General features: G+C 35.7%; 1 protein-coding gene across 1 annotated transcript in view; it reads right to left on the bottom strand.

Annotated features, from left to right (window-relative positions):
* LOC129769411 (guanine nucleotide exchange factor DBS) overlaps positions 1–25,295 on the bottom strand; it is a 179,943-nt gene that overhangs the window by 92,872 nt on the left and 61,776 nt on the right. The gene's annotated exons all lie outside the window — the stretch shown is intronic.

Genomic DNA, 25,295 nt, shown 5'->3' with positions numbered 1-25,295 from the left:
CAATTAGTCCTCCACACACGACGATAGTTCAAAATGTCTTCCACCAGACGATATCACGACAACGATGAACCGGTTGTGCAAATTTGTTGTCAAATAAAGAAAAAAAATAACTCAAAAATAATGCATCCATCCACGACAAATGATTGTTGTTGCTATAAAGAAGACAATAAAATGACACACTTCGCTTCGGATTTTAGTCGTCGGAGGCGTGACGGCCGTGCAAAAAAAATGAGAAGCGATCCATCAAGCGAAAGTAAGAGCTTAGTCAACGAATGTCATCCTTCAAGTGACGAAAATGTATGCAAATCGAAACACGGTTGCACGGTGAATAATAATCCGATATGAAAATCAACCTGAAATGGTGACTGAAATTACCAAATTTAACGTTTACTTGTTTTTGAAGATTACGCCTATTTCTAGTGATATATATATTTTTTTTTTGATAATTTCATGATTTCAAAATTCTTTCCGTGTCTTTCCGTGCGAAATCAGTCCGGTTCGGTCGAAAGATTCAATAGTAATTGCTTCGAGAGATGCATTTCAAATCAGCTGCCACCAGCTGATTTTTTTTGGCGAACCACCGTCTATTTACATAATTGAAAGCGGTATGTCCGGTTGACATCAGGACTGGTAAATTTCACCAGCCAACCCACGGTTGGCGGTCACGATTTTGTAAGGTTTCTTGAAGGCTTCAAGTGCATTGCTTTTCTGGTCGATAGCATGAATTGGTGGTGCGGTTTGTAGAATGGTCTGTTGAGATAATTTTTTTATAGCTGAAAATATAAACACAGAAAATTACCGACAGCATTTTCTTGTATGGCACTATGATGATTGGAAAAAATGATGGAATCGGAGAAATCGAAAAACATTTTATTGGTTTAGTAAAAAATGCACGAATTTACATATTTTTTGCATTCAAATTTGTTAAATAGAGACGATAACCGTGGTTTTTATGGGATGCGTGCGAAGTCGTATGTAGATGACGTTATGAAGAAAAAGAACAAACGAAACATAAATTAGGCGAAAACGTCCAAAAAAAAACCGACCCCACTTAGCAAATTCAGGATTGCACACACCTGCGCAGTTTCGCTGACAACATTCATGGAATTTCATTTCGAATAATTACAACATCCACGACCAAATATAATAATTTGCGATTCGAAAGGATTTTTTTCTTCTCGATTTTGGAGCTGGCCTAACGGAACGCGTTTCATGTTGAACGAGGAGGTCATCGTCTAAGCAGATGAATAATTTGAAGACCTCCCGAAATTCTAATTTTAATAGTGGTTGAAAAAAAGTTTGTAGAAAGGTTGGAGAAAGTTTTTTGAACTAGAGGAGGTCATTGTGAAGATATAAGCGTACTCATAGCTCGTACTTTGCTCATAGCTCGTACTTTGTGAGATTTTTTATTAAAAGTATCATTGGATTACATAGGATTGATATGCGCAGAAAAGTTATCAAATGCTGTCAACAACAAACACCCCTCGTATCAACCACGTATTTTGATATACTTCGACAGTATTAGAAGGCATTCATTATTACTTTTATATAATATATTTGTTCAAAATTTAAAGATTTCTCCATTGTGTCGTGATTTTAAATCCGGACACTTTTGCTTTTAATTCCGGACACATGTTGTCAGCAGCATTTCTTTGAGAGAAATTATATATTGATTATTGTTAAACTTATTAAAGGGTGCGTCATAAGTAGCGGTACTAAATGGAAACACGTTTGGTGAAAAAGTTTTTTTTAATTTAATAAATTTATTGCATTTTCACAAGTCCATACAATGAACAATGGTCCACGGAAAGAATTTAGGTGGAAATTTACATCTACAGCTCGACAATTAGTCTCTCGATAAAAACTGACTTCGACGAAGTTGTTACATATGATGCAGCGTTCATTTTCATGTTGTCGAAAATAGGGTGACCAAAACTTTATGTAAAATAAATAATCTAACTGTATTATCTTCATAGATAGAAGGAAACATAGCCCGAAAATTTTATAGCTCCAGTTATTTTGAGCAACTTTGTAGACCAAATTTATTTCTATCTTTCAATACAATCGATTTAGCGCTTTTGTACTAAGGGTCACAAAAAACGGGTTTTAGACGGTTTTATTTAGCTTGACCCGTTTTTATGTACGTGGGTAACTTTGTCTGTGACGCAGTCCCACATTAATAGACATTTAATCTCCTTCCTTAGCCTTGGGGCGCTTGACTAGTAGAATACAGTTGTTGATGAAAAATGTAAATCCAAGATGGTGGCCACTACAAAATGACGGATGCGCCATTATGTGGTGGCGACCATTTTGGATTTGCATTTTTCATAAATAACTGTGTTCTGTTCCGTCAAAGGCGCCTAGAAGTATATCCTAAGGTGGGCCAACTTGCTAAAACCACTCTTCAGTCATATTGGAAGTCTGCTGTGTTTTGTTTGTAAACAAAACACAATACGCTAGTGACGAAGCTCGCTCGTGATCAGTCTGTGTCTTTTACGCTACAGGCAAATAATTCCCTTTCTGCATTCTTCCGTACTGTTTTCATATACGGTGGATAGGGACCGCACAAAAAAAAAATCGCATGAAATAATCGTGCACACCTTCACCTTCACCGCATTTGAGCATTTGATGAGAGGAGGGGAATGATTTCAGAAGTGGATAATTGAGACGCAAATATGCTTTTTTCGCACTGAAATGCATATAAACCATCGAAGAAAAACTAAATGGACGATAACTCCGTCGTCAAATATGCTTCTTTTCTCCTTAACACTTTTCTCCTTACCACACAAAAAAAATCGCACAAAAAAACCGTACAAAAAATCGCAACAAAAAAAATTCGCACAAAAAAATCGCTGAAAAACAGGTTTTACTGTAATCGAGTCCGTTCTGTATACCGAAGAGTTTCACGGTCACACGGATTGAAAATCTTTGCTCCATAATCCGGACTAGAGTTTTTAACATACTCTTATGTAACTTCTTCAATGAGAAATTTAACCGAATTGGATTCATCCTCTGAATGTGCTTTTTATTCCGGACTGGATTTATGAAACACACATTGATTTTTGATTTTTGACATTTTTTTGTTGACAGCTAGGAACTATGTTTGACACTAAACTAAATTGACACAATAGTAACTATCAGTCACATTAATTCAACATGTAAAAAATGTCATGGTTTGGCATGATATTGAAAGTAATGAAAAAGTGTCCGGATTCAAAAGCATTACCGTACTTAACATCCCTTCTCACTTGAGTGATGCGCGCCTCATTTTACTCACACACACACACAACAGCGAATGTGTTACTCACACACACACACAACAGCGCGCCTCCATACCAACCGTATGCGCTTGTGTGAAGAAACATAACTCAACAGAGAAAGCAAACCATATTCAAGCGCGGTGTAAAACAGGTACAGAAATTCGGCGCAAAATACGGCGTAAAACACGGCGCAAAATCCAGTGCAAAAACGGTGCTGACAACAAACAAATCTGTGTTTCGGAGCGTGCTCTTTCGTAGAGCACATGTGTATACATGGAGAGCTCAACTGAGTACAAAAAAAATTGTTATACATCTGCACCGCGTTGCATTCTGAAGACTGTTTATCTAATGAAAAATTAAAAAAATATTGGTGTCCATATGTCATGATTTTTTTGCGTAAGGTTAATATGCCAAGAATGTTATGAAAATGATTAGGATGGTTTATAAATCATATAAAATTTCAACGTTATTAATTTAGCGAATTTCGGTCACATAGAATGTCACGGCTTAGTGTTCACACAGTTTGTTTTAAATTAGAAGTTTGATGTATCATTCGGAGAATTTCAAAATTTTCAAAAAAAACTTTCAACATTTTTTATAGTTTTGGAATATATTGTTAAGGAGTGTTCAAACCGATCGGTACAAATATCTCGTAAATACATCAAGAAATGACTTAGCAATAAACACTCAAAATTGGACAATTTCGGTTTGTTTTTTTTTCGTTTTTCATTTTGCCTCCTCCATATGTTCTCGAACGACATAACCCTACATAAAAAAAATGCGCCTCTCCACGAAGTTAAGTGCTCTTTATTGATGACTATGTTTGGGAAGCACAAAATCAATGTTCAAATTTCAAGTCCGTTCAAAATGAAAACCATCTTTCAGAAATAATCACAACATGTCCCCGAAGGCAACCCTTCACAGGTAACCCTACGTCAAAAATATATAATTTCCTTTTTTTTAGGTGAGAAGCGATATTTCCAATCTATTGCTGGCACCATCTCTGCGATCTATCAAAAAATGTTATAAGAGTTCCAAGTTTTTCAATATTTCGTTACATGCTTCACATGTAACACACATTTTTTTCATTTTATACATTCTATTAATTTTCACTGAAGATTAAATATTTTCGTAACACATTTCCTTCATATTCGATACACCTATCCTATTTGTTTTTTTTTTAAGATAAAGTTCGCAATTCCTCTTTGTATGCAAAATATCTTGAACCTGGTGTCAAATAAAGTTGAAATACCTTCAGATCGTTAAGGGTGACCTACATGGCACTAGTTATGGTTTTCATGGCCAAGAGAATAGAAAAGTCAGTTGTAAGAAAGAATAGTAAGGGTAAGAGTGAACATGAAAGGAAGCACGAATAAGAAAAGAAGGAATAAAAAAAAGAGCAATCTCCTAATAAAATGTAGAAGAAGAAGAAGTAGAAGTAGAAGTAGATGTAGAAGTAGAAGTAGAAGTGGAAGTAGTAGAAGAAGAAGTAGAAGTAGAAGTAGAAGTAGAAGTAGAAGTAGAAGTAGAAGTAGAAGTAGAAGTAGAAGTAGAAGTAGAAGTAGAAGTAGAAGTAGAAGTAGAAGTAGAAGTAGAAGTAGAAGTAGAAGTAGAAGGAAGTAGAAGTAGAAGTAGAAGTAGAAGTAGAAGTAGAAGTAGAAGTAGAAGTAGAAGTAGAAGTAGAAGTAGAAGTAGAAGTAGAAGTAGAAGTAGAAGTAGAAGTAGAAGTAGAAGTAGAAGTAGAAGTAGAAGTAGAAGTAGAAGTAGAAGTAGAAGTAGAAGTAGAAGTAGAAGTAGAAGTAGAAGTAGAAGTAGAAGTAGAAGTAGAAGTAGAAGTAGAAGTAGAAGTAGAAGTAGAAGTAGAAGTAGAAGTAGAAGTAGAAGTAGAAGTAGAAGTAGAAGTAGAAGTAGAAGTAGAAGTAGAAGTAGAAGTAGAAGTAGAAGTAGAAGTAGAAGTAGAAGTAGAAGTAGAAGTAGAAGTAGAAGTAGAAGTAGAAGTAGAAGTAGAAGTAGAAGTAGAAGTAGAAGTAGAAGTAGAAGTAGAAGTAGAAGTAGAAGTAGAAGTAGAAGTAGAAGTAGAAGTAGAAGTAGAAGTAGAAGTAGAAGTAGAAGTAGAAGTAGAAGTAGAAGTAGAAGTAGAAGTAGAAGTAGAAGTAGAAGTAGAAGTAGAAGTAGAAGTAGAAGTAGAAGTAGAAGTAGAAGTAGAAGTAGAAGTAGAAGTAGAAGTAGAAGTAGAAGTAGAAGTAGAAGTAGAAGTAGAAGTAGAAGTAGAAGTAGAAGTAGAAGTAGAAGTAGAAGTAGAAGTAGAAGTAGAAGTAGAAGTAGAAGTAGAAGTAGAAGTAGAAGTAGAAGTAGAAGTAGAAGTAGAAGTAGAAGTAGAAGTAGAAGTAGAAGTAGAAGTAGAAGTAGAAGTAGAAGTAGAAGTAGAAGTAGAAGTAGAAGTAGAAGTAGAAGTAGAAGTAGAAGTAGAAGTAGAAGTAGAAGTAGAAGTAGAAGTAGAAGTAGAAGTAGAAGTAGAAATAGAAATAGAAATAGAAATAGAAATAGAAATAGAAATAGAAATAGAAATAGAAATAGAAATAGAAATAGAAATAGAAATAGAAATAGAAGTAGAAGTAGAAGTAGAAGTTACATTTATTTGCAACGAACGACGTAATCTACCACAAATCGTTACATTGACCTATCATGTGATCTGCTCAATCTTTTTCCTTGCACATTAAATAAAAATTATTGAATTCAATTCATTCGAAAAATGCTCCATTCAATCATTATTGGAATCAGAGTGGCGTCGTCTACATTATAGGTTCAGTACGCTTCACGCGTTTGTACGCTCAGAAAAAAAACATTTCTGGAGAAACCGTGAGCGATTGAAATTATTTGAATCAAAAAATCAATTGTGAGCACGACGAAGTTTGCAGGGTCAGCTAGTTTGAAATGAAAGTGAATCAAAATTATTTTTTAATGATAGTCATACGAGCAATCATGATGTATCCTTCCTCGAAAATTTACATCGATAACAAGATTCATTTCTTAATAATAAAATGTTGTTTTGACGTAGGATTACGTCTTTCGGGATATATTGAGGGTACAAATTGAAAAACTAAATATCGGTTGCATCACTGAAAATTTTCAAATTTTGAACACTTATTGCTCAGTCAATTCTTGATGGATGACATCCCTGGTTACAGGTTCTATAAAAGATTTATTGATCAACGAATTGCTAAATGTTGAATGACAGAACTTCAAATAATAAATGTAAATTTTAAAACAAATTATACCTATTTTTTTAGAGTTCAGAAAGAGAAGTTTCTCGGAGAAATCTAATGTCTGATGTTGTGGTACCCATTTCTAGAGCTATCTCGTACCTGTATTAGAGAATGAAAATTTGTTCGTTTTAGGGCGGCACTGGAAAGGAAAATAATAAGACATATCAGGTTATTTTGAGTAACATGGGAATAACTAGATCGTTATTCCTATGTTATGTGAACAAATAATCAAAAATGGGATACGAATTAAAACTTTTTTATTGCCGGTATCATTTAAAATAGAATTCGCTCGGAAAATTGTCGTAATTCACCCTTAACTACTTAACAAGCTTATAATTGAAGGACATGTAATGTTTCTTCGTTTGAATTATCTGCTGACTGTCATAACACAACGCATACAAAGTACTAATCCGTTTGTATCAGTAGTATTATTATTTTCGTAAATGATTACACAAATATTTCACCTCACAAGAAAATTGTGGTAAACAGCAAACAAACGGCAAATGGGCAGCATTTACGTTTCTTTGTCAATAAATCCGATTCCGGCATGTTAGCCCGGCACCATCGTTTGTCCATTTCTCTCTCTTCTTTCGAACGACTCGCTTGACTCCTAATTTGAAAATAAAGTGATTTACACACTTACAGTAAACCACTTTATTTTCTCAACGACAAACAATGTAAATTGGTTATTGTTCAAAACTCTTGATCGAAGCTGCATCTCTCCGAGCCGAGCCGTAAAACCAACAACATTAGAGGGCTGCCCATGAATTAAACATTCAATATATCACACTGTGTATTTAAGATAATCTCTGCTCCTGAACCGTTTCTCCGAGTGCACAAGCGCGCGAGGAACGTGTCAGTGCCCATCGCACCATAAAGATTCGGAGATCCGGAATATTAATTGGGAAATTTTGCGCTTCCGTGGCCAAAACATCACAGAATAGGACGCCAGTGTAGCAACTTTCTATACTCAGGAATCAGAAAACAACGATTCCTCAACTTCAATCACTGTTGAACATTAGTGCATGTTTGAAAACAAAATAAACGAAAATATTTCAAGATAACAATCGTATCACTTATCGAATAAATCGACATCGATTGATCTGACACACAGAAGCACAAAAATCGAGAGGCGCAAGCCTCCCACATCACTCATTTTTTCCCCGATAGTGATCGTACAGAGGGGGCATGTTTGAAGTTTTCCGTTATCAAAATGTACTCACCCCATTAATATATGACAATGTAAATGATTTGTTTGTTGCTTATTTATCGCCTTACCTGAAAATATAAATGGATAATGAACATAATTAGCATTGATAACAATCAAATCGAATTTGTGAACAATCAAAGTCATGGCGTTAGTGGTAAAATGGAATACTATCTGAAATAGACTAATGATGAGGCGTCAGCTCTCTAAGTATGAACTAGAAGAATCCGCGAATGCTATGTAATGACAACTCAATTCCTCACACGAAGATAAGCTGAAGCATTGGAATGCCGCCGCCCGCTAAACGGTAGCCAATTTTAGTGCAAATTAATCAATCAACGACCGATTATGAATACCAATGAGCTGTGTGTGTTTTTGTGTTTTATGGTGCCACTAGTCGCACAGACAATCACCTAAAATGGATCGAAAGGAGATTCCGTCTCGTTATGGCATAGGAAATAAAAGTCATTCACCCCCGCCCGCGGTGCTAAAGTAGTCAACACATCGCGAAACGCAATAAGACGACAGCGCAAACGGTGCATTTTTACGACTTGATTATACCGATTAAAACTGGAATATGGAAAGAGAGGAGACAAGGAATAAAACACAATATTGGCTACGAAAAAAAGAAAGAAAACACTATAAAACCCATTATCGACACCATCAAACTGTCACAGGCTTACGAATTTGTCATAAATGTAGACTATTATGCATGTGAAAAATATCAAATTTATACACTGTTCACAAGAGTAGTGTGCTCCCGTGGCCGAGTGGTTAGCGTCAAACCTAACATGCCGGGGGCTCGGGTTTTTGCCATACAACTGAAACAAATTTCTGCATTATTCGAGAATTAATCAAACATATGAAACCAAATTCGGCATGTGGAGGTTTTAGGGTGCAATAAATGATTCAATGGTGGTTAGAGACTCCTCCCACTCTATTAGGGTGGGCTGCCATACAAATGAAACACAAATTTCTACATTACTCGAGAATTAATCAAGAAAATGGAACGGAATTTGGCATGTGGATGTTTTAGGGTGCAATAAATGATTATATGGTGGTTAGAGACTCCTCTCCCTCTCTTAGGGAGGGGGGGGGCGTCTGCCATGCAAATGAAACAAATTTCTGCATTATTCGAGAATTAATCAAGCATATGAAACCAAATTCGGCAAAGGTAAATTCAACGGGGTCGATTAAAAGATCAATCAATGAACTGTTCTGCGATTGGACTCATGAACTTACGCTTAGTAAGAAAACGTGAATGTTTGAAGGTATTGATAACAAAAACAAATTTTGGGCGGGTCAGCTAGTGTCATATGTTTGTAAGCATTTCAGAATAAAAAAAAATGAACCTCCACAACATGGAGTGTGAACCAAAAAAAATTGTAAACAGTAGAAGTTCCGTGTTCTTAACAAATGTAGTTTGTTGCAAATCTCACACTTTTTGCTAGTCGTTTACAATAGATAAGTGATTTACGCTTCACAATCTTAGATGGTTGATTTACACGTTCGCAAACCGTTTATTATTGTTTTGAAATTTGATAATCAATGTTGAAGTACGGAACTACTATCCAGTGTGAATGATGACCTCGATGTAACGTAACTTTTTAAGATGTAAAAATAAGCAATACAGGAATAGTTTTTGCAGTATAAATTATTTCGAATAAATGTTTCTAGTATGTTTTCAAACAGTAAAATGGGGTAGCATTGTTTGTTTTCTTTTGGATCTCAATTTTTTTTTTTTTATAAAAAGGAGCTTATGGAAAAGCAATGTACGGATTGTTTTGTATTACAGTCCACGGTAATTTCACTTATGAAATACGCATGCCATCAACCTGATATTCTTGGGCGGTCTTTCCACTTGGTATTATTATGGCATTTTTTGAACTTTTAGCATTACTTTGTACATGCTTCAAGAAAAAAATTCAGAGGAATTTCCATTTGGAGATAAAGTAAGTCAAAAATGGTTTTGCTATGCATTTATGCATAATTAAAAATAAGGGCCGATTACTGAAATGCCAGATTTTTTAAAATTAAATTAATATTTATTTATAACATTGATTTATGAACAGTACTCAAAATTACTCAGTGGTTATTATTTTGATGAATAAATAATAAATTTCCGGAAGTTGATGACGGCAACCGATTACGCTTTGCTTCGTAACCAGGTTAACTTCAGAGAATAGTCTTCGCTGTAATACTATTGCAAGGAGCTGAGAGATAACTCTAGCAATCCTTGCCCTCGATTTTAATGACCACCAAATTTAGAATCGATTCCAAACGTGATGCACATTTCGTCGATTTCGTTAGCAACAGGATTTTCTTTCCTGAACGCGACTCTTATTTTCATTTGCCACTTCGTCCTAAAAGTCCTAAAAGGTGTGTCGTGAGTTTCGTGTATAAGGTTCGATTCAGTTTAGTCTGTTTACGTTTCGAGAACTCCTAAATAGTCTGACCTGATCCTCGGGTTTGAAAAGGTTGCAATTAAGTAATTCTGATCTTCTCCTAAGTAGTTGAATCCTTAAAACCCTGTTGAAGATTACTTGCAGAAAACTTGAATCTCTATTATAGGATACTAGCTAACCCGGCAAACTTCGTCCCGCCCATTTACTTGATTAATTCTCGAGTAATGCAGAAATTTGTGTTTTATTTGTATGGCAGCCACCCCTAAGAGAGGGGGGAGGGGTATCTAACCACCATAGAAACATTCATTGCACCCTAAAGTTTCCATATGCCTAATTTGGTTTAATTTGCTTGATTAATTCTCGGGTAATGCAAAAATTTGTGTTTCATTTGTACGGCAGCCCCCTCTAAGAGAGGGGGAAGGAGTATCTTAACACCATAGAGATATTTATTGCATCCTAAAACCTCCACATGCCAAATTTGGTTTCATTTGCTTGATTAATTCTCGAGTAATGCAGAAATTTGTGTTTCATTTGTATGGCAGCCCCCCCTTTGAGTGGGGGAAGGACTGTCTAACCATCATAGAAACATTTATTGCACCCTAAAACTTTCACATGCCAACTTTGGTTTCGTTTGATTGATTAATTTCCGAGTAATGCAAAAAATTGTGTTTCATTTGTATGGCAGCCCCCCCCCCTTTGAGTGGGGGAAGGACTGTCTAACCATCATAGAAACATTTATTGCACCCTAAAACTTTCACATGCCAACTTTGGTTTCGTTTGCTTGGTTAATTTCCGAGTAATGCAGAAATTTGTGTTTCATTTGTATGGCAGCCCCCCCTTAGAGAGGGGGGAGGGGTCTCAAAATATCACGAAAACCTTCCCCGGCCCCAAAAACCCCTACATACCAATTTTCATGTCGATCGGTTCAGTAGTTTCCGAGTCTATAAGAATCAGACAGACAGACAGACATCACTCCATTTTTATATATATAGATCCACGGAAACGGGAAATTTATTCATAGTTCAATATTTTTATATAAAAATGTGTTTATTTCTTCTAAAATGTAATCCTTTATTCGCTTCATGCACAAATGCAGTGTCATCCAGTTTCGTATTTGCAAATAAAAAGTCAAATATCCGGCTATCAGGCCTTGAAGCTATCCGGTATCCGGCCAAACTACTATCCGTTTCATCACTAATGGATACCAATTTTACTTAATTTTTTTCAGACCTTTTCCTCTACTTAAAACTGATCGTGTTTGTTCATGAAAATTATCTTAAATGGGCATAAGAAATGTTTATAAAAACTGCTGGGTGATAGAAAATTAATTTTTGCGCATTTTTGAGTAATCATGAACAGTTTTTCATCAATCAAAACAAATTTTTTTTTGCTTCGATATAACGTAACTCGATATAACGTAACGAGAAAAAAAATAATGTTTCCTCATATTAAGGTATAACTGTACCTGTATTTGAGAGTCATGACATTTTCTGTTATTTTAGGCTCACTTAATGTAATAAATCGGGATGACAAAATTAAAATTAATTTGTGTGACGCAGAGTGTGATTACGATCTGTCGTTTAGTTTTTTTACATTGCTCCAAATTCGAACAGGATTTTGTATCATATTTTGTACATTAGTACAAAAATATGTTCATTAGAACTCCGCTTCTTTTTTATTCAACTATCAAGAAAGTCATCATGGTTATGGTTTTTCGCCTACTCGAGGAAATACTTTCTTCAACTACTCGAGAAAAACTGCTTCGACGCTGGTGAGCTGGTACTACTAGAAGTGGCTATGTCCAACAAGAAAATAATTATGGGTTCTGTTGAATGGTTCCTCCATAAGAAATTTATGCTCTTCGGATAACTGCTTCTTGAGTTTACCATGAGATCCCGAATCATTCCACATAGCAGACACTCAAAATACTTCAACGCCAAGCCAAAGATGTCTAGAAACTCAACACGATGGTATCTTCACAGCAATCCAGTTTCGAAGCTGCAGAAACGTATTTTTATAAAATTTTCTAAAAAAAATAGCTCATACAATACTCAACAAGTCATCCATAGATCGGAAGATGGGCACTTTTACAGGGAAAAATTTTCTAACAATATAACTTTTTCATGTTTTTGTATACTGAAAAACTAAAGTTTTTCTCATAACACTTGTGTGTATAAATTCTCAGAATTGACATATTCTGGACATGTTTCTAAATATAAAAAGTTTGCAGAACATGTCAATCGCGAAAATTTTCCCAAGAAAATATTACTAGTTAAACATTACTAGTATTTTTTCAAAGAAAACATGAATAATGAAATAATGTTCCGGAAAAAGTGCTCTTCATCCGATGGATGAATATCGTGTTGGTTATTATATATTACTATTCATTTTTTTAGAATTAAAAATAAAATTCTTTTGAGAAAAATAAATTTGCATAAAAACCATATGCCGGTTTCAAAAAAAAAAACAGTACATTTTTTTATTTGTTTGATATTTTTTAATAAAAACTTTTACAATTTCCTACATTTCATACATTTCATACTTGGATCATTTTTTTTAGGTTTCTGAGTTCGATTGTTTTCTAAAGAAGTTAGAAAAAAACTAAAATTACAAAAAAAAATTATCTCTGAAACTTAAGAAACTCTGAAAAATTTTTTAGTCAGATAATGAAATGAAGGAACTTTAATTTTTAATTGAAAAATATCAAACTTTTTTTTTAAAACAGTTTATATTGAAAAAAAAATTTGGAATTATTTTATCTCAAAGCGCATTTTAAAATTAAAAACAATTATGAATAACCCCAATTATGAATATATACAAGTCATCTATACATCGGAAGAAGGTCATGTTCACCGGGATAAAGTTTTTTTTAGTTTTAGTTTAGAAAAGCAACAACTTTTTCACGTTTTCTTTGAAAAAATAACTAAAGTGACATTTTTGAGTGTAAATTCTCGCAATTGACATGTTCTGCAACTTTTTATCTACTTAGAATCATGCCCAGAACATGTAAATCCTGAGAATCTACATACAAAAATACTATAAGTAAAACAATACTTTGTCAGGAGTCCCATGTAAAAAATTACATACATTTAAAAATTTATAACAGGAAGAACGTTAGAGTTACGTTAGATAATAATACATATCTAAAACTTAGCCAAATACACTATATCGCTATCTTGTATTTAAACAACATGAAAAAGTTGTTGTTAGAAACACTTTTTCCCTGTAGAAGTACCCATCTTCCGATATATAGTTACTGTATGAGCTATTCATATAATTTTAAGAGAATTAAAAAAAAAGGGAAATAAATTTGATTTTTTGAAATATTTTTCTTCCACTTTAAACAAAAATATTTTGTTTATATTTTAATGATGATTTCAACAATTTTTTATATTTTCTTTTTTGACCAACGTGACCAACAACAGGTCTTATAGCTTTTGTGTTAGTTTTTTTTTTCGTAAAAGTTTAAGAAATAGAATTGGCCCTTTCCAAAAAGTACTGGAATTAATTTCGGAGATTTCAAGTATGCAAAGTAGCTTAACCCTTTTGCGGTCGTATTAAATTTGGGCATGGGTATCGTACTGTTCGGAATAATTTTTCCTTGAAAAAGCAGTGATAGCTGCAAGATTATGAGAAATAAAGATTTTTATGAACTTTTATCTATCTATCTATCTATATATATATAAATGGAGTGATGTCTGTCTGTCTGTCTGATTCTTATAGACTCGGAAACTACTGAACCGATCGACATGAAAATTGGTATGTAGAGGTTTTTGGGGCCGGAGAAGGTTTTCGTGATATTTTGAGACCCCTCCCCCCTCTCTAAGGGGGGGCTGCCATACAAATGAAACACAAATTTCTGCATTACTCGGAAATTAACCAAGCAAACGAAACCAAAGTTGGCATGTAAAAGTTTTAGGGTGCAATAAATGTTTCTATGATGGTTAGACAGTCCTTCCCCCACTCAGAGAGGGGGCTGCCATACAAATGAAACACAAATTTCTGCATTACTCGAGAATTAATCAAGCAAATGAAACCAAATTTGGCATGTGGAGGTTTTATGATGCAATAAATGTTTCTATGGTGATAAGATACTCCTTCCCCCTCTCTTAGAGGGGGCTGCCATACAAATGAAACACAATTTTTTGCATTACTCGGAAATTAATCAATCAAACGAAACCAAAGTTGGCATGTGAAAGTTTTAGGGTGCAATAAATGTTTCTATGATGGTTAGACAGTCCTTCCCCCACTCAAAGGGGGGCTGCCATACAAATGAAACACAAATTTCTGCATTACTCGAGAATTAATCAAGTAAATGGGCGGGACGAAGTTTGCCGGGTTAGCTAGTGAACTATATATATATGTATTAACAATATATTTTAATGTGTTGTTTTTATTTAAAAATTATATTTTATTATTCATCTTCGTGTGAAATATTTCGAAACAGTTTCCAAGAGTAAATCATATGAAGTATAATTAATACATAATTTTGTTTTTATTATTCGTTGAATATGAGACACTTTTGCCATTGATGCAATAAATGTGTAATTAATGTAAGCAATTTATATCCAAAAAGATCAGCACTTTTCACCTTTAACACACAAAGATGTTTTACATGATATTATTCAGATGACATAAGACACTTACGCAAACAATTATTCTGCTTTTTGAAAACAACTACTTCAACATAATTTGAACCAGTAGTTACTCAAATAATGATTTCTGCGTATCCGAAATGATCAGAACTTTTCACTTTAGATGAACAAAGATTTTGTCGCTTGAGACACTTATGTGATTATTCAGTAGTTCTGATACTTATGAACAATCTTTTCCATCACACCAAAGTGTTACAAAGGCTAAATTCTGCTTCTGCTGATTTTTGTCCCACATTCTTATGCATTTAACGCACAGTGCGATGTCTTGTGTGGGTGACTACTTTGTTTGATACTGAGTACCGTTATCTATTACTCATAGGAGTACCGTATTGATTCGTGAACAGGTTCACTAGACATCAAGCTTCGTTTAGGAAAAGCATAAACTGATAATTGGTTGAGTAAATAAGATTAGCATGGTTTCTTCCTGTGGTGACTGAGAGCAGACAAACGACCACAAAGAGTTAAACGACGATTGTTTTTAAGCCTACAATTTTTCACTGCCATCTGAGATATTGCTGCCAATAGCCCGTCGAGTTGGTAAGAAATCCCTCTATTGCAAGTAATAGGTGAAACGAACACATAAATTATCACTATTTCAGTAGCATTAGTTTTTTTTTGTGTTTTTTGTTTTCGTATGATAACTCATCAAAACAAGAGTACGTATGATCTGATTTGAGTTGTCTTTAAATCGCTGTGTTCGAAAATAGGAAAAGTAAAAAAAAATCGGGTTCGATCGACATGTTCTGAAGCGAAAAGTGAGTTCGAAAAAATCGATTGTGCATTTGTTCTGCAGTAAAAAGTTATTGTGAAAATGACTACAAATTTTCAGGTGGAATAAGCACATCTACGTAAATAAAAATAATTCGAGTCTGATTCGAGCAGTATTAATTTTGTTGTGTTTACATCTGGCCGTAGAAATATGATACGACGAAAAAAAAATGGAGACATTTTGGAAAATTTGGAAAAATAGAATTTTCATATTATCCATAGTGACATCGTGCCATAGCCATATTAAAGCAATATCCTGCCCTTGTACGCATAGTTGTTCTATGTTACTTTTTGACAATTTTCACTTTTCTCCACAAAACGATGTTTTTATGCCTAGTCTCCCGGAAAAAAACACAAATAAAGTTATTGTTTGTTCTTAGCTTTTGAAAAATCGACATCAAACTCAACTCAAACTTTGTAGATTCATAATAAATGATGCGGTTCAAGTACAGCGAATTTTATGTCACGCTTTCAGCAGGGCTTATGTACACTTTTCTGGTTTGGAACAAATAAAAAAATGCTTAACAGAACACGTGTATACCTTGTTAGCGAATGCCTAATAACAACGAGATTTATATTCTGCAAAGGTATTGCAGATCACTGCCTTCTTCATAAAACGATATTTTTATGTATAATTTTTAGTGTCTAGTGTCGCACAGCGGTCAAAGTTTGAGTTTTTCGAAAAGCGAAAAATCACCCGAAGGAAATCGGGTTTTCGAAAAAAAATATCTTAAAATTGTATGAATCGTCGAGATCTAGTGTCATCTCGAAAATTGTTTTTATCAAAAATCGACATTCTGGGACTTTTTTTTCGTTATCACAAAAAAAAGTGAAAAATAAAAATGAGAAAAATCGTGATTTTGTTATTTTTTTCCGTTTTTTTCAAATTTCATTATCCACTTCAGGTCCAGCTTCGAAGAATTGCCTATTCGTTTTCGGTTAAAAATGTGGAGGCACGTATAGGCAAGATGGCGAATTCGACGCTTTTTGCGCAAAGCTTTTGGGTGGACAAGTTTTTTAGTTTTTTTTTTTGCCCGTCTAATAGACAATATGATAGAAAACACTTCAGGCTATATGAATCAGCATCAACATTAAAAAAATAATAATTCCAAGATCCGGGGCTCGCCAAAGCTTAACGTCGCCAACTTGCCTCCCTCTCCCCTAACAGTAAATCTCGACGAGTAATGCAATTTTAAGACATTTGGCATCAACAATTTTTTTTTGCAACTCCGATTTTCGGTGATCTTTCGTTATTCAAAAAAACTCAAATTTTTACGTCTGTGACACTAATAAATGAAGTTCGAATGAGCTAATATTTTGCAAAGAGTATATTATCGTGCAAATCAACATTTCGCAGCAAGTTCCGAATGAAAAATCGAGATAACTAACTTTTTTCGAGATGACACTAGATCTCGACGTTTCATGCAATTTTAAGAAATTCATCATCAAAAATTTTTTTCGAGACCCCCGATTTCCTTTACCCTTCCCCTTGGGTGATTTTTTGATTTTCAAAAAACTCAAACTTTGACCGCTTTGCGTCACTCTCCCTCAAGTCCGATTGAGCTAATATTTGGCATAGGGTGTTTTTTCGAGGTGGTGAACATTTTTTATGAGGTAACCATTTTCATTGGCACCCTGATGGGCACCTTTACGGGGAATTTTTTTTTTTTGACAACAATTTTTTCATGTTTTCTTTGAAAACTTATCGCTATTTTGACTTCAAACTAAATTAGGATTACAGCGCGGACTCGATTATATACAGTTTTTGATTTCTTTTCACTGTATATAATCGAATCCTGTATATAATCGAGTCAAAAAAATTTTTTTTATTTGTTTTTTTTTTGCACGTATTTCTCGTTTTGTTAAAATAAAAGAGGAATTTGATGATTGATGCATCCCCTTACAGTCAGAAGACACCTTTCTCACATGAAAAAAATAAATTTAACCAGATTATTTCAGGAAGTTATAGTCGATCATATTTTATGAAAAAAATCCTCCTATGCATATGTTCGAATTTCAACAATGACAGAGATATATAACTTTTGACGTAGGATTACGTCTTTCGGGAACATATGGGGGTACAAAATGAAAAACGAAAATCGATCGCATCGTGAAAAATGTCCAATTTCAAACGCTTGTTGCTCAGTCATTTCTTCATGGATTGATAAGATTTTTGCATCAAACGACCTCGGCACTCTATAACAATTTTTCACCTTGAATAAAATAATATATATCATGTAACTAACTATCGAACAATTGAAAAATCTCAACTCCTATCCTAACGGAAATACCCACTTCTGATTGGTCGAATCGACGACCCATACGGCGGGTACCTAACAGAGACATCAAAACCAAGCTGCCTAGGGGAAATTGGAATTGCAAATACATAAAAGTGGGGGGGAGCTTTTGCTCCCACCGGAATGTGTTCCCTAACAGAGACATCTAAACCAAGTTGCCTGGAGGAAATCGACATTGTGAATACATGAACTTTAAAGTTGGTTGCTTCGTGAAATTTCATATCAATGCCCGATCGTGTATTGTGAAAAATTTAGCACAAGTGTAAGTGTAAAATTATATATGGTAGCAGTTGTGTTAAAAATGGCTTGAAATATAAAATGATTTATTTCAATTTTTATAAATAAAAATCAAGGTGTGTTCCAGCTCGAGAACGGGTCGTTTATAGGCGGAAAGGAAAGTTTATAGGCGAAAAAGATTGGAAAAGTGAAGAAATATTAGAAAAGGTGATTTCCCATATGCTCTACATATAGTATTAGGTGTTGTTAGTACAATTAAAATTCGCATTGGGTTGAATAAGCACTCATAAAGTAAAAATTATAAAAAAAATTACCTTCCCATTTCAAATATGTTTTCTGTATATTAAAGTAACATGTTTTTACTGATGAGAAAATTTGATAATTGTGTTCGGTATTGGTAATTATCTGGATCACAATGGAGAGTTTTTTTTCTCTTTATTTCATCAATACATAACACAGGATGCATCTCGTTTAGGACCACAGAGGGCGGTTTCCATCATATCTCGTTCCACGACGGTATCTTTCATTTGATACGCACCATCCTTCTGTTATCATCATTCGGTAAACACTAGTGGAGTGAACAAACAATACCCAACAACCAAAAAAAGGGCCCTTTTCGGGGCCACCGAATCATTATCAAAGAGCTTAACGATGTAATTCTTCAAACATATCCAAAATCAGCAGAGAGCCTAACGAAATCCTACGTCAACTATGCGGTCGTGTCTCGGACACAACCCTCCTGTGACTTTTTTTTTTGTTTCGGACTCTGTTGCCTCAACCTGACTCTACATTCAAAAATACGCTACGGAAGACGATTCTGATGCTTTCATTTGAAAGATGAGAAAATTTAGTACTGGATATAACAGTGGAACAACTAAATTAGTGGATTTCAATAACATTTTGGATGTCAAAAACTTAAAAGTTAATAATTTTTAATGTGTTATTATTAATTTTATCCTAAAAAATTATATTAAACTAGATTATTTCTATCAATTAAATTGAAGGTCTTTAACCGCTCTACAATTTGTTCTTTGACGTCCAACTTCTATCTTTCTTAAGTTGGCTGCAATATCGATATAAACAATTCCTGGTGAAAATTCAAGCAAATTGTTCAAATTACGATTTTTACCCCACTGTACAAGTAATAGCCATATAAACTTCACCTTAACGTTGAAAGGTTACATTTCTTCTTGAAATAAGCCATATTTGAAATTTGAAAAAAAAAAAGACGGGTGGGTAATGTCGGGGACATAACCGGAGTGACGTAGGACTATACAAAGGGGACAGCCTTTGCTAAATATATATTTTAAATATATTGTTTTATTTTCTTCTCCTACGTGAATACCTACCTATTCACCTGAAAAATGAATTAGTTTACTGTTTACTCTTTATGGACATGTTGGGGGTTCTGAAAAGAACCTTTGATGTTGTGTTTTTGCGTTTTTTTACAAACTTTCTCAATTTTTTCTCACTGTCTTATAGTTGATTCTTGATTTTTTTCCGAAGGCTTTGTAGTTATTAAATGTTCAACGCCGGGCATCTTTCGGCGTATGCACATATCGTACAATCAAAATGATGGCTGTGATAGGATGATGCATAGGTGGTCATCAGCTCATTCACTATCATATATTTCACTATTGAGCACATTACCGTACCTTAAACTGTTTCCGTGTTTCGGAGACGAATGAATTGTAAGATTTGTAGTTTCCGCAAACAAAGTAAATAAAAATGAAAAAGAACTGAGGTTGTGGAGACGAACTCTACGATCTGTCGAGAAATAAACGAGCTATAAGCGTTCTGAAAAACCAACAGTAAATACAGGGACGGATGACCTTCGGATTAAAGTCCTTTAAAATAAGAACAGAGCAGCAGGAAATACATAGCTCATCATGTTGCTCCTTAGTTATTTTTCTATACAATGCAGATGTAACGTCAGTCAATTTTCAACATCAGTTATCAACCAAAGAAAGCAGTTCTTGCTACCGAGAAAATTCGTTAATGCCATCCTGCATACAATGTGTTGTAATTTGAAGCCACTTTTAATTCGGAAACCATGCATGGGTTTGTGAAAACTGAATGATCAATTTAAAAGACCCCAATCACCAATAAGTTCAAGAACAAGATAAACAAAATAAATCAGTTTATATTATATGTCATATTATGTCACTTTAGAATGCATTGGTATTGTGAAAAACTTTCAATAACTCTTCTTCGAAAGGTTTAATGGCCCTGAAAAGCGCCGTGTTTTACGGTGGCTGGTTTTGCCATCAAAGCAGTCTGTATAAACAAACTTTTTCCTTCTTCTACCTGCTTTCGTTTTGCGATTGCGTTTGCCACTCGCTGAAACTAGTTGTTGCCACCGAACCGAATGTGCTCTGTTCTGTAGGCGGGTTTTTTATTATTGTGAGCAGCTTTGCAAGCCAACTAGAGCACTCCGGCGGCCGAAACTCTATAACCGCTATTAGGTATAATGGTGCTCCGGCACCAATCCGTTGATGCGATGTGATGTGAAACGATGCCATACAACCACACTGATTTACGGTTTGAAAGAGAATGATATATTTTTCAGCGGATCCGCGCCTTTTGTACTCTAGCGGTACACGCTCACAGGATAGAGACAAATCGGCAGACTCAGCCAAAGGGGCGAGTCCAACGAGACGAACGAAAGAGCGTTAAAAGGCAGCGATGGCAAAAAAATACATTCATTACGATTTGTTCGCTCGTTGGATTCACATGCAGACTAAAAAGGGTCCTTTTCAGGATCACAAAATTATCTTCAATCTAAAGAGTTTATTGTTTTGTTATCACTCGATATTCCCATCCTGTTCGGCTAAACCTTCCTGTTTAGCGATTGCGTCTGCCACTCGCCACAGGATTCACAGTTGGAAAATTTCTTACCATCCAGCTTGGGACATGTTGTACAGTAAATTACATTTAATGCGACGTGATGAAGCACCGCTCACTGTCGCATTGGAGGCGATTTTAACCTGTAATTGAACATTTGCGATGGCAGTGGTAGAGTGTCGACTTTCAATGTGGGGTCATAATTTGGATCTCTATGTTTACAAAAATGTCCAACTAAATAAGTCGCATTACATGTCCGTCCAATTTAGCTAAATGTCGAACTAATTGTAAATTACTGTACTTTCAATCTGGAAACAATTGAGAAATTGGTGAAAATTGAATAATCAGGAAAGTCCCCAACTATCAATAAGCTCAGAACAACTGCCAAATTCACATACTCATCAGATCCTGGCAAACAAATTATGAAAAAATCAATTTGTGTTTTATTATTATTTTGGATATTATTTTAGAAAGCATTGAACTGTATTTCGTAAACTCTTTTTTGGAAGGTTAAATGGCCCTGATAAGCGCCGTGTTTTATGGAATGGTTCCAATTTAGAAAACTCAGTACTCGTGGTTTTGAAAAAAAGCCATTTCGAACGCCCTCGATGCCGCCTTGTACTGAATTTGCCACCAAAGCAGATTGTATAAAGAACAAACTTTTTTCTTCTGCTACCAGCTGCCGTTTTGCGATTGCGTTTGCCACTCGCCATTCGCTGCAACTGCCTGTTGTCTTGATGTCCACCGAACCGAATGTGTTCTGTTCCGAATGCGGGTTTTGTTATCGTCGCGAGTAGCTTTGCCAGCTAACTCGATCACTTCGGCGGCCGAAACTATATAACGCCGGCTAGGTGGACTGGTGCACTGGTACTAACGCGCTCGGCCTAGCAACATTGCGGGGAACTCGAGACCAACACGGTTCGAGCGGGATTTTGCCTTTCCCTTCACTTTTCCTCCTTTGCCATGTCCAGACATGGCTGCTTGGGTTGGTTTATTGATGTGTTGTGATGCGAACCGATATGGTGTACGGCTTGAATGAGAATGATCGTTACGGTAAGGTAAGGTAAGGTAAGGTAAGGTATTGTATTATAGAGACTTTAAACTTTTGCAGTTCATTCGTCTCTAGCCTTGAGAAAGGCCCTTTGAAAACTCTACTCTACTCCAGCGCTACCACCTCCACCCTCTTGCCTTGAGAAAGGCACTCGATCCCTCGCCGTCCAGCTCGTCCAGCAACGATGTTGTCCAGTCGGTCTTCTTCTTCTTCTTTTTGGCTTTAAGAGGGTTTAAACTTTTCAGTTCATTCGCCTCTATAATTGTCCAGTCGGTGTCCACACAAAGAATGATCGTTACGGCAGCGGAGCGGGGATTTTTAAGCTGACTGGCTGGCTCGAGAATTACGCATGTGTGAGACAGCAACCAATGTTTCGTTCATTTTTTTCTTTTTCTTTTCCAATCGTGCTTCATTCTATTTCGCTGCTGCTCTGGTTGCCCGTTTTGGTCGGTACGATTTGAGGAGCACAAAATGGACCAATCAAAAATGGGCACATAGTGCATTTGGACAATGCTTGATATTTCACAATTATTCAATTATTTATCTCAAGAAAAATGAAATGTTATTCGTTATGATAGATGCGTAGATATATTTCCTATCAAGTGATGCAAAAACCTTTGCGATCTATTGAGAAATGCTCGAGTTATAAGCGTTCCAAATCTTGCATTTTTTCCTACTTGTTCAGTGCCTAGATTTCCATTTCACCCTCTATATCTTCCGGTTGGACGTAGTCCTACGTCAAAATCCAAACTGTATATAGTCGAGTCCAAAATTGTATATAATCGAATCACATATAATCGAGTCTGTATATTATCGAGTCCGTCCTGTAGTTGCAATTTTTTGAAAGAAAACATTGTTCCAAAGAAGTTGTTGTTCCAAGGTATTCATATATTTTTTGAGGATTAAAAAAAAGGTTTTGAGTAAAACGAATTTTAGTTTTTAAAATAAATTTTCAAAAATTTTCAGCGATATTTAAAAAAAGAATGGTTGTATTTTTTTATAAAAAAATTATCAATTTTCTACATTTCATTCCTTGACCAGAATTGTAGGTATCACAGTTTTTGAGTTCATAGTTAATTTTAGTAAAAAATCGAGAATTTTTTTTGGCCCTTTTCAAAAAGTATGGTTGAGCGAGAGATAAAATCCTTAGATTCCGATATAGAGTACCAACATGCGATCCACAAATTACGGAAATAAATCTGTCACTTTCGGTCGCATTATAATGATCGCGCTATCGTGGTCACATAATCCGAGATTCTCAGAGAATTATGTAATCTTTTCTCTGACATTATCATCGTAGGCAGTATTTCGTTGTGCCGGTCGCTACCCAAGTCAGTCGGATCAAGAAACGATACGAGTTTAGTTGTAATTTAAATAGTCCGCGAAATAAAACAGTCAAAAATATAAAAGGAGTTTATTTAGTTGAAACGATTTACGGTAGGTTTCCTTACGTCGGGCAAGCTTTGCTTATTTAATTTGGGTTAATCGAAGCAGTAGCTTTAGATGATTGACACGGAATGAAAGTAGCAACATTTTTTTCGGAAATCAGTTGAAAATTATATGTTTCACTTTGATATAACCGTTAGCGTGCACAAAAAAAAACTTTGCATGACCGATAAATAAAAAGCTGTTACACGAACAACGTTTCTCCAAACAGTTTCATTTATTTCAGCTTGATAATTGGGAGCTGATGTTTCTACATGCAACTAACTTTTGTTGCCCCTAAAACAGAACACGACTTGAGAATTATGATAGATTTATGCTTACGAATTATTGCTCGGTATCAGGCGAGCAGCTTTTGAATGCAAACGTTTCTTTCCTCAATCGTTTTCATTGGCTGTTCGTGCGGAATGTGTGCGAATTGGTATGCCTCACGTGCGTTAACCCATCGAAATGGCTTCTGAACTTAGCTCTTCGTGTTCCTAATGTTTGCGCCTTTGAACTTTTTCCGACTGTGCCTGTGCATGGTCGCGCATCACTTCTACTCAGTATCATTATCACTCACGTATTGAATGGGTATTCACTCTATTGAAACCTCAGTGGCAACCAAATTACAACTCATTCCAAAGTTGAATTTATGAAATGAGTAAACTTTGGTTATGCAGTTTACGTAACGCAATGGTATCACGCTTCATCACCATCGAGGAAGATAAAAACGCTGCACCCCGGTTAAATAATTACACAGTTTAACCTGTTCCCGAAGTGCATTCCGCATTTGTAGTGGGAACCAGAAACAGGTTCGTCGTTTCGCTATTCCCTGCGCGCCAAAGTCTTTAGCGTCACACTAAACCCAACCGACAGAATCGGGTTAACGGAGAAGTCGATAAGAGGCCACAGGCACAGTCAACATTCACCACGACCGGGTCGCCAATGGCGTGGAGGGAAAATGTAGGCCAAGGAAAGAGCAAAACCCCTTCTTGTGCGAATCCGGATTCGGTTTCGAAAGACTTGCTCGGAAAATGACGAACCCTATGATATTACGTGTCGATCGTTGGATGTTGTAAGGAGTTCAAACTTCTGGGAATGGGACTGCTCATTTGTTACCGACGAGGGAAGAAAAGCCGAATGCTTCCGTGTTTGCGGTCAATCGGGACTTGCAACCCCATAGCTGAAAACCGGTAATCAATCGGTATACGAAGTTGAGTGGTTCGATTGCAATGAACACATTTTAAATCCGATCGTTCGTAACGTTTTGTGTCTATTCAGCCATAAATCACGTCATGGTCGTCAATGGCACTTGTTCAGTATGCTTTGATTGAACTAGAGTTTAGATTTATCATTTATTTATCTGTTAAAAGATTGTGTAAGTAGGAACACTTCCCTCATTCCTTAAAAAGCCATAAAATTCTCATTTTAGTAGATAAGAAATAAGACATCATAACCGCTCAGCTCATCTTCAATTGCATCGGGCTATCCAACGGGCAGTTTGATTGACGTAACACCAATGAACATCGTAACGTGTTAACAAGTGTTCTATTTCGATATTACAGTTGCAAGTTTCCTCTCCGAGGTAGGCATAACATCATGTAGTGACCATTTCTGATCACATTGCGGAAAACTGGTTCCCCTCATAAGTTGGCCGACTTATCGGGGAGTTTATCGCACAACCTTGGCAGCCGTGGCGGAGGCGGCTGACTGCATTCGATTGGCTATATAGGTTACACCGTAGCATTGATCTTTCGCCAACCGAACCGAGCTAAGCCAGTTACTTGGTAAGATGCGTACCGAGAAAGGCACACTTATATAACATATGTTGCTGCCTTACCGCCCGACGGCTTGTCGTGAGCATGAATAATAGAACTGGA

The sequence above is a fragment of the Toxorhynchites rutilus genome, chromosome 2, assembly GCF_029784135.1.
Source record: "Toxorhynchites rutilus septentrionalis strain SRP chromosome 2, ASM2978413v1, whole genome shotgun sequence".
In the NCBI taxonomy this organism is placed as follows: domain Eukaryota; kingdom Metazoa; phylum Arthropoda; class Insecta; order Diptera; family Culicidae; genus Toxorhynchites; species Toxorhynchites rutilus.
The sequence above is the reverse complement of the archived record's forward strand: the minus strand, read 5'-3'. Positions and strand labels throughout refer to the sequence as shown.